This window comes from Ambystoma mexicanum, chromosome 4q (assembly GCF_040938575.1).
Source record: "Ambystoma mexicanum isolate Mex_15411 chromosome 4q, UKY_AmexF1_1, whole genome shotgun sequence".
Taxonomy (NCBI): Eukaryota; Metazoa; Chordata; class Amphibia; order Caudata; family Ambystomatidae; genus Ambystoma; species Ambystoma mexicanum.
Window position 1 is genome coordinate 528,173,995 of NC_090928.1, and position 15,793 is coordinate 528,189,787.

General features: G+C 39.1%; 8 non-coding genes across 8 annotated transcripts; all 8 read right to left on the reverse strand.

The window, feature by feature from the left end:
• Window positions 1–1,700: 1,700 nt before the first annotated feature.
• TRNAK-CUU (transfer RNA lysine (anticodon CUU)) lies at window positions 1,701–1,773 on the reverse strand. Its single transcript has one exon. It is a non-coding gene; the product is annotated as a tRNA-Lys (tRNA).
• Window positions 1,774–2,298: 525 nt separating this feature from the next.
• On the reverse strand, window positions 2,299–2,371 carry TRNAK-CUU (transfer RNA lysine (anticodon CUU)). The gene has a single exon. It is a non-coding gene; the product is annotated as a tRNA-Lys (tRNA).
• A 3,418-nt stretch (window positions 2,372–5,789) lies between these two features.
• TRNAK-CUU (transfer RNA lysine (anticodon CUU)) lies at window positions 5,790–5,862 on the reverse strand. The gene has a single exon. It is a non-coding gene; the product is annotated as a tRNA-Lys (tRNA).
• Window positions 5,863–9,994: 4,132 nt separating this feature from the next.
• Window positions 9,995–10,067, reverse strand: TRNAK-CUU (transfer RNA lysine (anticodon CUU)). The gene has a single exon. It is a non-coding gene; the product is annotated as a tRNA-Lys (tRNA).
• A 1,030-nt stretch (window positions 10,068–11,097) lies between these two features.
• Window positions 11,098–11,170, reverse strand: TRNAN-AUU (transfer RNA asparagine (anticodon AUU)). Its single transcript has one exon. It is a non-coding gene; the product is annotated as a tRNA-Asn (tRNA).
• A 277-nt stretch (window positions 11,171–11,447) lies between these two features.
• TRNAK-CUU (transfer RNA lysine (anticodon CUU)) lies at window positions 11,448–11,520 on the reverse strand. The gene has a single exon. It is a non-coding gene; the product is annotated as a tRNA-Lys (tRNA).
• Window positions 11,521–12,632: 1,112 nt separating this feature from the next.
• Window positions 12,633–12,705, reverse strand: TRNAK-CUU (transfer RNA lysine (anticodon CUU)). Its single transcript has one exon. It is a non-coding gene; the product is annotated as a tRNA-Lys (tRNA).
• Window positions 12,706–13,817: 1,112 nt separating this feature from the next.
• On the reverse strand, window positions 13,818–13,890 carry TRNAK-CUU (transfer RNA lysine (anticodon CUU)). The gene has a single exon. It is a non-coding gene; the product is annotated as a tRNA-Lys (tRNA).
• Window positions 13,891–15,793: the final 1,903 nt, after the last annotated feature.

Sequence of the window (15,793 nt, forward strand, 5' to 3'; positions counted from 1 at the left end):
TTTAGTTGTTTTCGCCCAACGTGGGGCTCAAACCCACGACCCTGAGATTAAGAGTCTCATGCTCTACCGACTGAGCTAGCTGGGCTCCTTTGGATGCCTATAGTTTTCTTCCCTATCCCTGCACTGCCGTTTTCCACAGATAGGATGTATTTTTTTGGTCAAAAAGTCCTACAATTTTAGTTGTTTTCGCCCAACGTGGGGCTCAAACCCACGACCCTGAGATTAAGAGTCTCATGCTCTACCGACTGAGCTAGCCGCTAGCCGGGCTCCTTTGGATACCTATAGTTTTCTTCCCTATCCCTGCACTGCCGTTTTCCACAGATAGGATGCTGTGTAATCATAGGCTCTGGTGGAGTTTGGAAAGAAAATACACATCAGCCAGAGGCAGAAATAGTCTAAGAAAGTATCAAACACAATTACCAGTCAATATCAGAACGCATTGAAGAATATCAGGAAATAGCCGATTAAACCTGTGTGGAAAAAAGTCTTATTTGTGTTTTCTCCACTTTATTTTATAGTAAGATGATACATACTTTTTCTTTTACAGTGAATACATTAAGGTGTGGTATTGCCCCATTACACATCATCCAGACATGCATTCATATATTGCATGTTAACAATCAAAATATTGCAAATATTGTAAAGAGACTTTCAATTTCTATTTTTTTGGTCAAAAAGCATTAAAATTTTAGTTGTTTTCGCCCAACGTGGGGCTCGCACCCACGACCCTGAGATTAAGAGTCTCATGCTCTACCGACTGAGCTAGCCGGGCTCCTTTGGATGCCTATAGTTTTCTTCCCTATCCCTGCACTGCCGCTTTCCACAGATAGGATGCTGTGTAATCATAGGCTCTGGTGGAGTTTGGAAAGAAAATACACATCAGCCAGAGGCAGAAATAGTCTAAGAAAGTATCAAACACAATTACCAGTCAATATCAGAACGCATTGAAGAATATCAGGAAATAGCCGATTAAACCTGTGTGGAAAAAAGTCTTATTTGTGTTTTCTCCACTTTATTTTATAGTAAGATGATACATACTTTTTCTTTTACAGTGAATACATTAAGGTGTGGTATTGCCCCATTACACATCATCCAGACATGCATTCATATATTGCATGTTAACAATGAAAATATTGCAAATATTGTAAAGAGACTTTCAATTTCTATTTTTTTGGTCAAAAAGCACTAAAATTTTAGTTGTTTTCGCCCAACGTGGGGCTCAAACCCATGACCCTGAGATTAAGAGTCTCATGCTCTACCGACTGAGCTAGCCGGGCTCCTTTGGATGCCTATAGTTTTCTTCCCTATCCCTGCACTGCCGTTTTCCACAGATAGGATGCTGTGTAATCATAGGCTCTGGTGGAGTTTGGAAAGAAAATACACCTCAGCCAGAGGCAGAAATAGTCTAAGAAAGTATCAAACACAATTACCAGTCAATATCCGATCGCATTGAAGAATATCAGGAAATAGCCGATTAAACCTGTGTGGAAAAAAGTCTTATTTGTGTTTTCTCCACTTTATTTTATAGTAAGATGATGCATACTTTTTCTTTTACAGTGAATACATTAAGGTATGGTATTGCCCCATTACACATCATCCAGACATGCATTCATATATTGCATGTTAACAATGAAAATATTGCAAAGAGACTTTCAATTTCTATTTTTTTGGTCAAAAAGCACTAAAATTTTAGTTGTTTTCGCCCAACGTGGGGCTCGAACCCACGACCCTGAGATTAAGAGTCTCATGCTCTACCGACTGAGCTAGCCGGGCTCCATTGGATTCCTATAGTTTTCTTCCCTATCCCTGCACTGCCGTTTTCCACAGATAGGATGCTGTGTAATCATAGGCTCTGGTGGAGTTTGGAAAGAAAATACACATCAGCCAGAGGCAGAAATAGTCTAAGAAAGTATCAAACACAATTACCAGTCAATATCTGAACGCATTGAAGAATATCAGGAAATAGCCGATTAAACCTGTGTGGAAAAAAGTCTTATTTGTGTTTTCTCCACTTTATTTTATAGTAAGATGATACATACTTTTTCTTTTACAGTGAATACATTAAGGTGTGGTATTGCCCCATTACACATCATCCAGACATGCATTCATATATTGCATGTTAACAATGAAAATATTGCAAATATTGTAAAGATACTTTCAATTTCTATTTTTTTGGTCAAAAAGCACGAAAATTTTAGTTGTTTTCACCCAACGTTTTCTTCCCTATCCCTGCACTGCCGCTTTCCACAGATAGTATGTATTTTTTTGGTCAAAAAGCACTACAATTTTAGTTGTTTTCGCCCAACGTGGGGCTCGAACCCACGACCCTGAGATTAAGAGTCTCATGCTCTACCGACTGAGCTAGCCGGGCTCCTTTGGATGCCTATAGTTTTCTTCCCTATCCCTGCACTGCCGTTTTCCACAGATAGGATGTATTTTTTTGGTCAGAAAGCAGTACAATTTTAGTTGTTTTCGCCCAACGTGGGGCTCAAACCCACGACCCTGAGATTAAGAGTCTCATGCTCTACCGACTGAGCTAGCCGGGCTCTTCTAGATGCCTATAGTTTTCTTCCCTATCCCTGCACTGCCGTTTTCCACAGATAGGATGCTGTGTAATCATAGGCTCTGGTGGAGTTTGGAAAGAAAATACACATCAGCCAGAGGCAGAAATAGTCTAAGAAAGTATCAAACACAATTACCAGTCAATATCCGAACGCATTGAAGAATATCAGGAAATAGCCGATTAAACCTGTGTGGAAAAAAGTCTTATTTGTGTTTTCTCCACTTTATTTTATAGTAAGATGATACATACTTTTTCTTTTACAGTGAATACATTAAGGTGTGGTATTGCCCCATTACACATCATCCAGACATGCATTCATATATTGCATGTTAACAATGAAAATATTGCAAATATTGTAAAGAGACTTTCAATTTCTATTTTTTTGGTCAAAAAGCACGAAAATTTTAGTTGTTTTCGCCCAACGTGGGGCTTGAACCCACGACCCTGAGATTAAGAGTCTCATGCTCTACCGACTGAGCTAGCCGGGCTCCTTTGGATACCTATAGTTTTCTTCCCTATCCCTGCACTGCCGTTTTCCACAGATAGGATGCTGTGTAATCATAGGCTCTGGTGGAGTTTGGAAAGAAAATACACATCAGCCAGAGGCAGAAATAGTCTAAGAAAGTATCAAACACAATTACCAGTCAATATCAGAACGCATTGAAGAATATCAGGAAATAGCTGATTAAACCTGTGTGGAAAAAAGTCTTATTTGTGTTTTCTCCACTTTATTTTATAGTAAGATGATACATACTTTTTCTTTTACAGTGAATACATTAAGGTGTGGTATTGCCCCATTACACATCATCCAGACATGCATTCATATATTGCATGTTAACAATGAAAATATTGCAAATATTGTAAAGAGACTTTCAATTTCTATTTTTTGGTTTTTTGGTCAAAAAGCACTAAAATTTTAGTTGTTTTTGCCCAACGTGGGGCTCAAACCCACGACCCTGAGATTAAGAGTCTCATGCTCTACCGACTGAGCTAGCCGGGCTCCTTTGGATGCCTATAGTTTTCTTCCCTATCCCTGCACTGCCGTTTTCCACAGACAGGATGTATTTTTTTGGTCAAAAAGTCCTACAATTTTAGTTGTTTTCGCCCAACGTGGGGCTCGAACCCACAACCCTGAGATTAAGAGTCTCATGCTCTACCGACTGAGCTAGCCGGGCTCCTTTGGATGCCTATAGTTTTCTTCCCCATCCCTGCACTGCCGTTTTCCACAGATAGGATGTATTTTTTTGATCAAAAAGTCCTACAATTTTAGTTGTTTTCGCCCAACGTGGGGCTCGAACCCACAACCCTGAGATTAAGAGTCTCATGCTCTACCAACTGAGCTAGCCGGGCTCCTTTGGATACCTATAGTTTTCTTCCCTATCCCTGCACTGCCGTTTTCCACAGATAGGATGCTGTGTAATCATAGGCTCTGGTGGAGTTTGGAAAGAAAATACACATCAGCCAGAGGCAGAAATAGTCTAAGAAAGTATCAAACACAATTACCAGTCAATATCAGAACGCATTGAAGAATATCAGGAAATAGCCGATTAAACCTGTGTGGAAAAAAGTCTTATTTGAGTTTTCTCCACTTTATTTTATAGTAAGATGATACATACTTTTTCTTTTACAGTGAATACATTAAGGTGTGGTATTGCCTCATTACACATCATCCAGACATGCATTCATATATTGCATGTTAACAATCAAAATATTGCAAATATTGTAAAGAGACTTTCAATTTCTATTTTTTTGGTCAAAAAGCACTAAAATTTTAGTTGTTTTCGCCCAACGTGGGTTTCGCACCCACGACCCTGAGATTAAGAGTCTCATGCTCTACCGACTGAGCTAGCCGGGCTCCTTTGGATGCCTATAGTTTTCTTCCCTATCCCTGCACTGCCGCTTTCCACAGATAGGATGCTGTGTAATCATAGGCTCTGGTGGAGTTTGGAAAGAAAATACACATCAGCCAGAGGCAGAAATAGTCTAAGAAAGTATCAAACACAATTACCAGTCAATATCAGAACGCATTGAAGAATATCAGGAAATAGCCGATTAAACCTGTGTGGAAAAAAGTCTTATTTGTGTTTTCTCCACTTTATTTTATAGTAAGATGATACATACTTTTTCTTTTACAGTGAATACATTAAGGTGTGGTATTGCCCCATTACACATCATCCAGACATGCATTCATATATTGCATGTTAACAATGAAAATATTGCAAATATTGTAAAGAGACTTTCAATTTCTATTTTTTTGGTCAAAAAGCACTAAAATTTTAGTTGTTTTCGCCCAACGTGGGGCTCGAATCCACGACCCTGAGATTAAGAGTCTCATGCTCTACCGACTGAGCTAGCCAGGCTCCTTTGCATGCCTATAGTTTTCTTCCCTATCCCTGCATTGCCGTTTTCCACAGATAGGATGCTGTGTAATCATAGGCTCTGGTGGAGTTTGGAAAGAAAATACACATCAGCCAGAGGCAGAAATAGTCTAAGAAAGTATCAAACACAATTACCAGTCAATATCTGAACGCATTGAAGAATATCAGGAAATAGCCGATTAAACCTGTGTGGAAAAAAGTCTTATTTGTGTTTTCTCCACTTTATTTTATAGTAAGATGATACATACTTTTTCTTTTACAGTGAATACATTAAGGTGTGGTATTGCCCCATTACACATCATCCAGACATGCATTCATATATTGCATGTTAACAATGAAAATATTGCAAAGAGACTTTCAATTTCTATTTTTTTGGTCAAAAAGCACGAAAATTTTAGTTGTTTTCGCCCAACGTTTTCTTCCCTATCCCTGCACTGCCGCTTTCCACAGATAGGATGTATTTTTTTGGTCAAAAAGCACTACAATTTTAGTTGTTTTCGCCCAACGTGTGGCTCGAACCCACGACCCTGAGATTAAGAGTCTCATGCTCTACCGACTGAGCTAGCCGGGCTCCTTTGGATGCCTATAGTTTTCTTCCCTATCCCTGCACTGCCGTTTTCCACAGAATGGATGTATTTTGTTGGTCAAAAAGCACTACAATTTTAGTTGTTTTCGCCCAACCTGGGGCTCGAACCCACGACCCTGAGATTAAGAGTCTCATGCTCTACCGACTGAGCTAGCCGGGCTCCTTTGGATGCCTATAGTTTTCTTCCCTATCCCTGCACTGCCGTTTTCCACAGATAGGATGTATTTTTTTGGTCAAAAAGCAGTACAATTTTAGTTGTTTTCGCCCAACGTGGGGCTCGAACCCACGACCCTGAGATTAAGAGTCTCATGCTCTACCGACTGAGCTAGCCGGGCTCCTTTGGATGCCTATAGTTTTCTTCCCTATCCCTGCACTGCCGCTTTCCACAGATAGGATGCTGTGTAATCATAGGCTCTGGTGGAGTTTGGAAAGAAAATACACATCAGCCAGAGGCAGAAATAGTCTAAGAAAGTATCAAACACAATTACCAGTCAATATCAGAACGCATTGAAGAATATCAGGAAATAGCCGATTAAACATGTGTGGAAAAAAGTCTTATTTGTGTTTTCTCCACTTTATTTTATAGTAAGATGATACATACTTTTTCTTTTACAGTGAATACATTAAGGTGTGGTATTGCCCCATTACACATCATCCAGACATGCATTCATATATTGCATGTTAACAATGAAAATATTGCAAATATTGTAAAGAGACTTTCAATTTCTATTTTTTTGGTCAAAAAGCACTAAAATTTTAGTTGTTTTCACCCAACGTGGGGCTCGAACCCACAACCCTGAGATTAAGAGTCTCATGCTCTACCGACTGAGCTAGCCGGGCTCCTTTGGATACCTATAGTTTTCTTTCCTATCCCTGCACTGCCGTTTTCCACAGATAGGATGCTGTGTAATCATAGGCTCTGGTGGAGTTTGGAAAGAAAATACACATCAGCCAGAGGCAGAAATAGTCTAAGAAAGTATCAAACACAATTACCAGTCAATATCAGAACGCATTGAAGAATATCAGGAAATAGCTGATTAAACCTGTGTGGAAAAAAGTCTTATTTGTGTTTTCTCCACTTTATTTTATAGTAAGATGATACATACTTTTTCTTTTACAGTGAATACATTAAGGTGTGGTATTGCCCCATTACACATCATCCAGACATGCATTCATATATTGCATGTTAACAATCAAAATATTGCAAATATTGTAAAGAGACTTTCAATTTCTATTTTTTTGGTCAAAAAGCATTAAAATTTTAGTTGTTTTCGCCCAACGTGGGGCTCGCACCCACTACCCTGAGATTAAGAGTCTCATGCTCTACCGACTGAGCTAGCCGGGCTCCTTTGGATGCCTATAGTTTTCTTCCCTATCCCTGCACTGCTGTTTTCCACAGATAGGATGCTGTGTAATCATAGGCTCTGGTGGAGTTTGGAAAGAAAATATACATCAGCCAGAGGCAGAAATAGTCTAAGAAAGTATCAAACACAATTACCAGTCAATATCAGAACGCATTGAAGAATATCAGGAAATAGCCGATTAAACCTGTGTGGAAAAAAGTCTTATTTGAGTTTTCTCCACTTTATTTTATAGTAAGATGATACATACTTTTTCTTTTACAGTGAATACATTAAGGTGTGGTATTGCCCCATTACACATCATCCAGACATGCATTCATATATTGCATGTTAACAATCAAAATATTGCAAATATTGTAAAGAGACTTTCAATTTCTATTTTTTTGGTCAAAAAGCACTAAAATTTTAGTTGTTTTCGCCCAACGTGGGTTTCGCACCCACGACCCTGAGATTAAGAGTCTCATGCTCTACCGACTGAGCTAGCCGGGCTCCTTTGGATGCCTATAGTTTTCTTCCCTATCCCTGCACTGCCGCTTTCCACAGATAGGATGCTGTGTAATCATAGGCTCTGGTGGAGTTTGGAAAGAAAATACACATCAGCCAGAGGCAGAAATAGTCTAAGAAAGTATCAAACACAATTACCAGTCAATATCAGAACGCATTGAAGAATATCAGGAAATAGCCGATTAAACCTGTGTGGAAAAAAGTCTTATTTGTGTTTTCTCCACTTTATTTTATAGTAAGATGATGCATACTTTTTCTTTTACAGTGAATACATTAAGGTATGGTATTGCCCCATTACACATCATCCAGACATGCATTCATATATTGCATGTTAACAATGAAAATATTGCAAATATTGTAAAGAGACTTTCAATTTCTATTTTTTTGGTCAAAAAGCACTAAAATTTTAGTTGTTTTCGCCCAACGTGGGGCTCGAACCCACGACCCTGAGATTAAGAGTCTCATGCTCTACCGACTGAGCTAGCCAGGCTCCTTTGGATGCCTATAGTTTTCTTCCCTATCCCTGCACTGCCGTTTTCCACAGATAGGATGCTGTGTAATCATAGGCTCTGGTGGAGTTTGGAAAGAAAATACACATCAGCCAGAGGCAGAAATAGTCTAAGAAAGTATCAAACACAATTACCAGTCGATATCTGAACGCATTGAAGAATATCAGGAAATAGCCGATTAAACCTGTGTGGAAAAAAGTCTTATTTGTGTTTTCTCCACTTTATTTTATAGTAAGATGATACATACTTTTTCTTTTACAGTGAATACATTAAGGTGTGGTATTGCCCCATTACACATCATCCAGACATGCATTCATATATTGCATGTTAACAATGAAAATATTGCAAATATTGTAAAGAGACTTTCAATTTCTATTTTTTTGGTCAAAAAGCACTAAAATTTTAGTTGTTTTCGCCCAACATGGGGCTCAAACCCACGACCCTGAGATTAAGAGTCTCATGCTCTACCGACTGAGCTAGCTGGGCTCCTTTGGATGCCTATAGTTTTCTTCCCTATCCCTGCACTGCCGTTTTCCACAGATAGGATGTATTTTTTTGGTCAAAAAGTCCTACAATTTTAGTTGTTTTCGCCCAACGTGGGGCTCAAACCCACGACCCTGAGATTAAGAGTCTCATGCTCTACCAACTGAGCTAGCTGGGCTCCTTTGGATACCTATAGTTTTCTTCCCTATCCCTGCACTGCCGTTTTCCACAGATAGGATGCTGTGTAATCATAGGCTCTGGTGGAGTTTGGAAAGAAAATACACATCAGCCAGAGGCAGAAATAGTCTAAGAAAGTATCAAACACAATTACCAGTCAATATCAGAACGCATTGAAGAATATCAGGAAATAGCCGATTAAACCTGTGTGGAAAAAAGTCTTATTTGTGTTTTCTCCACTTTATTTTATAGTAAGATGATACATACTTTTTCTTTTACAGTGAATACATTAAGGTGTGGTATTGCCCCATTACACATCATCCAGACATGCATTCATATATTGCATGTTAACAATCAAAATATTGCAAATATTGTAAAGAGACTTTCAATTTCTATTTTTTTGGTCAAAAAGCATTAAAATTTTAGTTGTTTTCGCCCAACGTGGGGCTCGCACCCACGACCCTGAGATTAAGAGTCTCATGCTCTACCGACTGAGCTAGCCGGGCTCCTTTGGCTGCCTATAGTTTTCTTCCCTATCCCTGCACTGCCGCTTTCCACAGATAGGATGCTGTGTAATCATAGGCTCTGGTGGAGTTTGGAAAGAAAATACACATCAGCCAGAGGCAGAAATAGTCTAAGAAAGTATCAAACACAATTACCAGTCAATATCAGAACGCATTGAAGAATATCAGGAAATAGCCGATTAAACCTGTGTGGAAAAAAGTCTTATTTGTGTTTCCTCCACTTTATTTTATAGTAAGATGATACATACTTTTCTTTTACAGTGAATACATTAAGGTGTGGTATTGCCCCATTACACATCATCCAGACATGCATTCATATATTGCATGTTAACAATGAAAATATTGCAAATATTGTAAAGAGACTTTCAATTTCTATTTTTTTGGTCAAAAAGCATTAACATTTTAGTTGTTTTTGCCCAACGTGGGTCTCGCACCCACGACCCTGAGATTAAGAGTCTCATGCTCTACCGACTGAGCTAGCCGGGCTCCTTTGGATGCCTATAGTTTTCTTCCCTATCCCTGCACTGCCGCTTTCCACAGATAGGATGCTGTGTAATCATAGGCTCTGGTGGAGTTTGGAAAGAAAATACACATCAGCCAGAGGCAGAAATAGTCTAAGAAAGTATCAAACACAATTACCAGTCAATATCAGAACGCATTGAAGAATATCAGGAAATAGCCGATTAAACCTGTGTGGAAAAAAGTCTTATTTGTGTTTTCTCCACTTTATTTTGTAGTAAGATGATGCATACTTTTTCTTTTACAGTGAATACATTAAGGTATGGTATTGCCCCATTACACATCATCCAGACATGCATTCATATATTGCATGTTAACAATGAAAATATTGCAAAGAGACTTTCAATTTCTATTTTTTTGGTCAAAAAGCACTAAAATTTTAGTTGTTTTCGCCCAACGTGGGGCTCGAACCCACGACCCTGAGATTAAGAGTCTCATGCTCTACCGACTGAGCTAGCCGGGCTCCTTTGGATGCCTATAGTTTTCTTCCCTATCCCTGCACTGCCGCTTTCCACAGATAGGATGCTGTGTAATCATAGGCTCTGGAGGAGTTTGGAAAGAAAATACACATCAGCCAGAGGCAGAAATAGTCTAAGAAAGTATCAAACACAATTACCAGTCAATATCAGAACGCATTGAAGAATATCAGGAAATAGCCGATTAAACCTGTGTGGAAAAAAGTCTTATTTGTGTTTTCTCCACTTTATTTTATAGTAAGATGATACATACTTTTTCTTTTACAGTGAATACATTAAGGTGTGGTATTGCCCCATTACACATCATCCAGACATGCATTCATATATTGCATGTTAACAATGAAAATATTGCAAATATTGTAAAGAGACTTTCAATTTCTATTTTTTTGGTCAAAAAGTACTAAAATTTTAGTTGTTTTCGCCCAACGTGGGGCTCAAACACTCGACCCTGAGATTAAGAGTCTCATGCTCTACCGACTGAGCTAGCCGGGCTCCTTTGGATGCCTATAGTTTTCTTCCCTATCCCTGCACTGCCGTTTTCCACAGATAGGATGCTGTGTAATCATAGGCTCTGGTGGAGTTTGGAAACAAAATACACATCAGCCAGAGGCAGAAATAGTCTAAGAAAGTATCAAACACAATTACCAGTCAATATCCGAACGCATTGAAGAATATCAGGAAATAGCCGATTAAACCTGTGTGGAAAAAAGTCTTATTTGTGTTTTCTCCACTTTATTTTATAGTAAGATGATACATACTTTTTCTTTTACAGTGAATACATTAAGGTGTGGTATTGCCCCATTACACATCATCCAGACATGCATTCATATATTGCATGTTAACAATGAAAATATTGCAAATATTGTAAAGAGACTTTCAATTTCTATTTTTTTGGTCAAAAAGCACGAAAATTTTAGTTGTTTTCGCCCAACGTTTTCTTCCCTATCCCTGCACTGCCGCTTTCCACAGATAGGATGTATTTTTTTGGTCAAAAAGCACTACAATTTTAGTTGTTTTCGCCCAACGTGGGGCTCGAACCCACGAGCCTGAGATTAATAGTCTCATGCTCTACCGACTGAGCTAGCCGGGCTCCTTCGGATGCCTATAGTTTTCTTCCCTATCCCTGCACTGCCGTTTTCCACAGATAGGATGTATTTTTTTGGTCAAAAAGCACTACAATTTTAGTTGTTTTTGCCCAACGTGGGGCTCGAACCCACAACCCTGAGATTAAGAGTCTCATGCTCTACCGACTGAGCTAGCCGGGCTCCTTTGGATGCCTATAGTTTTCTTCCCTATCCCTGCACTGCCGTTTTCCACAGATAGGATGTATTTTTTTGGTCAAAAAGCAGTACAATTTTAGTTGTTTTTGCCCAACGTGGGGCTCGAACCCACGACCCTGAGATTAAGAGTCTCATGCTCTACCGACTGAGCTAGCCGGGCTCCTTTGGATGCCTATAGTTTTCTTCCCTATCCCTGCACTGCCGCTTTCCACAGATAGGATGCTGTGTAATCATAGGCTCTGGTGGAGTTTGGAAAGAAAATAGACATCAGCCAGAGGCAGAAATAGTCTAAGAAAGTATCAAACACAATTACCAGTCAATATCAGAACGCATTGAAGAATATCAGGAAATAGCCGATTAAACATGTGTGGAAAAAAGTCTTATTTGTGTTTTCTCCACTTTATTTTATAGTAAGATGATACATTCTTTTTCTTTTACAGTGAATACATTAAGGTGTGGTATTGCCCCATTACACATCATCCAGACATGCATTCATATATTGCATGTTAACAATGAAAATATTGCAAAAATTGTAAAGAGACTTTCAATTTCTATTTTTTTGGTCAAAAAGCACTAAAATTTTAGTTGTTTTCGCCCAACGTGGGGTTCGAACCCACGACCCTGATATTAAGAGTCGCATGCTCTACCAACTGAGCTAGCCGGGCTCCTTTGGATGCCTATAGTTTTCTTCCCTATCCCTGCACTGCCGCTTTCCACAGATAGGATGCTGTGTAATCATAGGCTCTGGTGGAGTTTGGAAAGAAAATACACATCAGCCAGAGGCAGAAATAGTCTCAGAAAGTATCAAACACAATTACCAGTCAATATCAGAACGCATTGAAGAATATCAGGAAATAGCCGATTAAACATGTGTGGAAAAAAGTCTTATTTGTGTTTTCTCCACTTTATTTTATAGTAAGATGATACATAATTTTTCTTTTACAGTGAATACATTAAGGTGTGGTATTGCCCCATTACACATCATCCAGACATGCATTCATATATTGCATGTTAACAATGAAAATATTGCAAATATTGTAAAGAGACTTTCAATTTCTATTTTTTGGGTCAAAAAGCACTAAAATTTTAGTTGTTTTCGCCCAACGTGGGGCTCAAACCCACGACCCTTAGATTAAGAGTCTCATGCTCTACTGACTGAGCTAGCCGGGCTCCTTTGGATGCCTATAGTTTTCTTCCCTATCCCTGCACTGCCGTTTTCCACAGATAGGATGTATTTTTTTGGTCAAAAAGCAGTACAATTTTAGTTGTTTTCGCCCAACGTGGGGCTCGAACCCACGACCCTGAGATTAAGAGTCTCATGCTCTACCGACTGAGCTAGCCGGGCTCCTTTGGATGGGTATAGTTTTCTTCCCTATCACTGCACTGCCGCTTTCCACAGATAGGATGCTGTGTAATCATAGGCTCTGGTGGAGTTTGGAAAGAAAATAGACATCAGCCAGAGGCAGAAATAGTCTAAGAAAGTATCAAACACAATTACCAGTCAATATCAGAACGCATTGAAGAATATCAGGAAATAGCCGATTAAACATGTGTGGAAAAAAGTCTTATTTGTGTTTTCTCCACTTTATTTTATAGTAAGATGATACATTCTTTTTCTTTTACAGTGAATACATTAAGGTGTGGTATTGCCCCATTACACATCATCCAGACATGCATTCATATATTGCATGTTAACAATGAAAATATTGCAAAAATTGTAAAGAGACTTTCAATTTCTATTTTTTTGGTCAAAAAGCACTAAAATTTTAGTTGTTTTCGCCCAACGTGGGGTTCGAACCCACGACCCTGATATTAAGAGTCGCATGCTCTACCAACTGAGCTAGCCGGGCTCCTTTGGATGCCTATAGTTTTCTTCCCTATCCCTGCACTGCCGCTTTCCACAGATAGGATGCTGTGTAATCATAGGCTCTGGTGGAGTTTGGAAAGAAAATACACATCAGCCAGAGGCAGAAATAGTCTCAGAAAGTATCAAACACAATTACCAGTCAATATCAGAACGCATTGAAGAATATCAGGAAATAGCCGATTAAACATGTGTGGAAAAAAGTCTTATTTGTGTTTTCTCCACTTTATTTTATAGTAAGATGATACATAATTTTTCTTTTACAGTGAATACATTAAGGTGTGGTATTGCCCCATTACACATCATCCAGACATGCATTCATATATTGCATGTTAACAATGAAAATATTGCAAATATTGTAAAGAGACTTTCAATTTCTATTTTTTGGGTCAAAAAGCACTAAAATTTTAGTTGTTTTCGCCCAACGTGGGGCTCAAACCCACGACCCTTAGATTAAGAGTCTCATGCTCTACTGACTGAGCTAGCCGGGCTCCTTTGGATGCCTATAGTTTTCTTCCCTATCCCTGCACTGCCGTTTTCCACAGATAGGATGTATTTTTTTGGTCAAAAAGCAGTACAATTTTAGTTGTTTTCGCCCAACGTGGGGCTCGAACCCACGACCCTGAGATTAAGAGTCTCATGCTCTACCGACTGAGCTAGCCGGGCTCCTTTGGATGGGTATAGTTTTCTTCCCTATCACTGCACTGCCGCTTTCCACAGATAGGATGCTGTGTAATCATAGGCTCTGGTGGAGTTTGGAAAGAAAATACACATCAGCCAGAGGCAGAAATAGTCTAAGAAAGTATCAAACACAATTACCAGTCAATATCAGAACGCATTGAAGAATATCAGGAAATAGCCGATTAAACATGTGTGGAAAAAAGTCTTATTTGTGTTTTCTCCACTTTATTTTATAGTAAGATGATACATAATTTTTCTTTTACAGTGAATACATTAAGGTGTGGTATTGCCCCATTACACATCATCCAGACATGCATTCATATATTGCATGTTAACAATGAAAATATTCCAAATATTGTAAAGAGACTTTCAATTTCTATTTTTTTGGTCAAAAAGCACTAAAATTTTAGTTGTTTTCGCCCAACGTGGGGCTCAAACCCACGACCCTGAGATTAAGAGTCTCATGCTCTACCGACTGAGCTAGCCGGGCTCCTTTGGATGCCTATAGTTTTCTTCCCTATCCCTGCACTGCCGTTTTCCACAGATAGGATGCTGAGTAATCATAGGCTCTGGTGGAGTTTGGAAAGAAAATACACATCAGCCAGAGGCAGAAATAGTCTAAGAAAGTATCAAACACAATTACCAGTCAATATCAGAACGCATTGAAGAATATCAGGAAATAGCCGATTAAACCTGTGTGGAAAAAAGTCTTATTTGTGTTTCCTCCACTTTATTTTATAGTAAGATGTTACATACTTTTCTTTTACAGTGAATACATTAAGGTGTGGTATTGCCCCATTACACATCATCCAGACATGCATTCATATATTGCATATTAACAATGAAAATATTGCAAATATTGTAAAGAGACTTTCAATTTCTATTTTTTTGGTCAAAAAGCACTAAAATATTAGTTGTTTTTGCCCAACGTGGGGTTTGAACCCACGACCCTGAGATTAAGAGTAGCATGCTCTACCGACTGAGCTAGCCGGGCTCCTTTGGATGCCTATAATTTTCTTCCCTATCCCTGCACTGCCGTTTTCCACAGATAGGATGTATTTTTTTGGTCAAAAAGCACTACAATTTTAGTTGTTTTTGCCCAACGTGGGGCTCGAACCCAGGACCCTGAGATTAAGAGTCTCATGCTCTACCGACCGAGCTAGCCGGGCTCCTTTGGATGCCTATAGTTTTCTTCCCTATCCCTGCACTGCCGTTTTCCACAGATAGGATGCTGTGTAATCATAGGCTCTGGTGGAGTTTGGAAAGAAAATACACATCAGCCAGAGGCAGAAATAGTCTAAGAAAGTATCAAACACAATTACCAGTCAATATCAGAACGCATTGAAGAATATCAGGAAATAGCCGATTAAACCTGTGTGGAAAAAAGTCTTATTTGTGTTTTCTCCACTTTATTTTATAGTAGGATGATACATACTTTTTCTTTTACAGTGAATACATTAAGGTGTGGTATTGCCCCATTACACATCATCCAGACATGCATTCATATATTGCATGTTAACAATCAAAATATTGCAAATATTGTAAAGAGACTTTCAATTTCTATTTTTTTGGTCAAAAAGCACTAAAATTTTAGCTGTTTTCGCCCAACGTGGGGCTCGAACCCACGACCCTGAGATTAAGAGTCTCATGCTCTACCGACTGAGCTAGTCGGACTCCTTTGGATGCCTATAGTTTTCTTCCCTATCCCTGCACTGCCGTTTTCCACAGATAGGATGCTGTGTAATCATAGGCTCTGGTGGAGTTTGGAAAGAAAATACACATCAGCCAGAGGCAGAAATAGTCTAAGAAAGTATCAAACACAATTACCAGTCAATATCAGAACGCATTGAAGAATATCAGGAAATAGCCGATTAAACCTGTGTGGAAA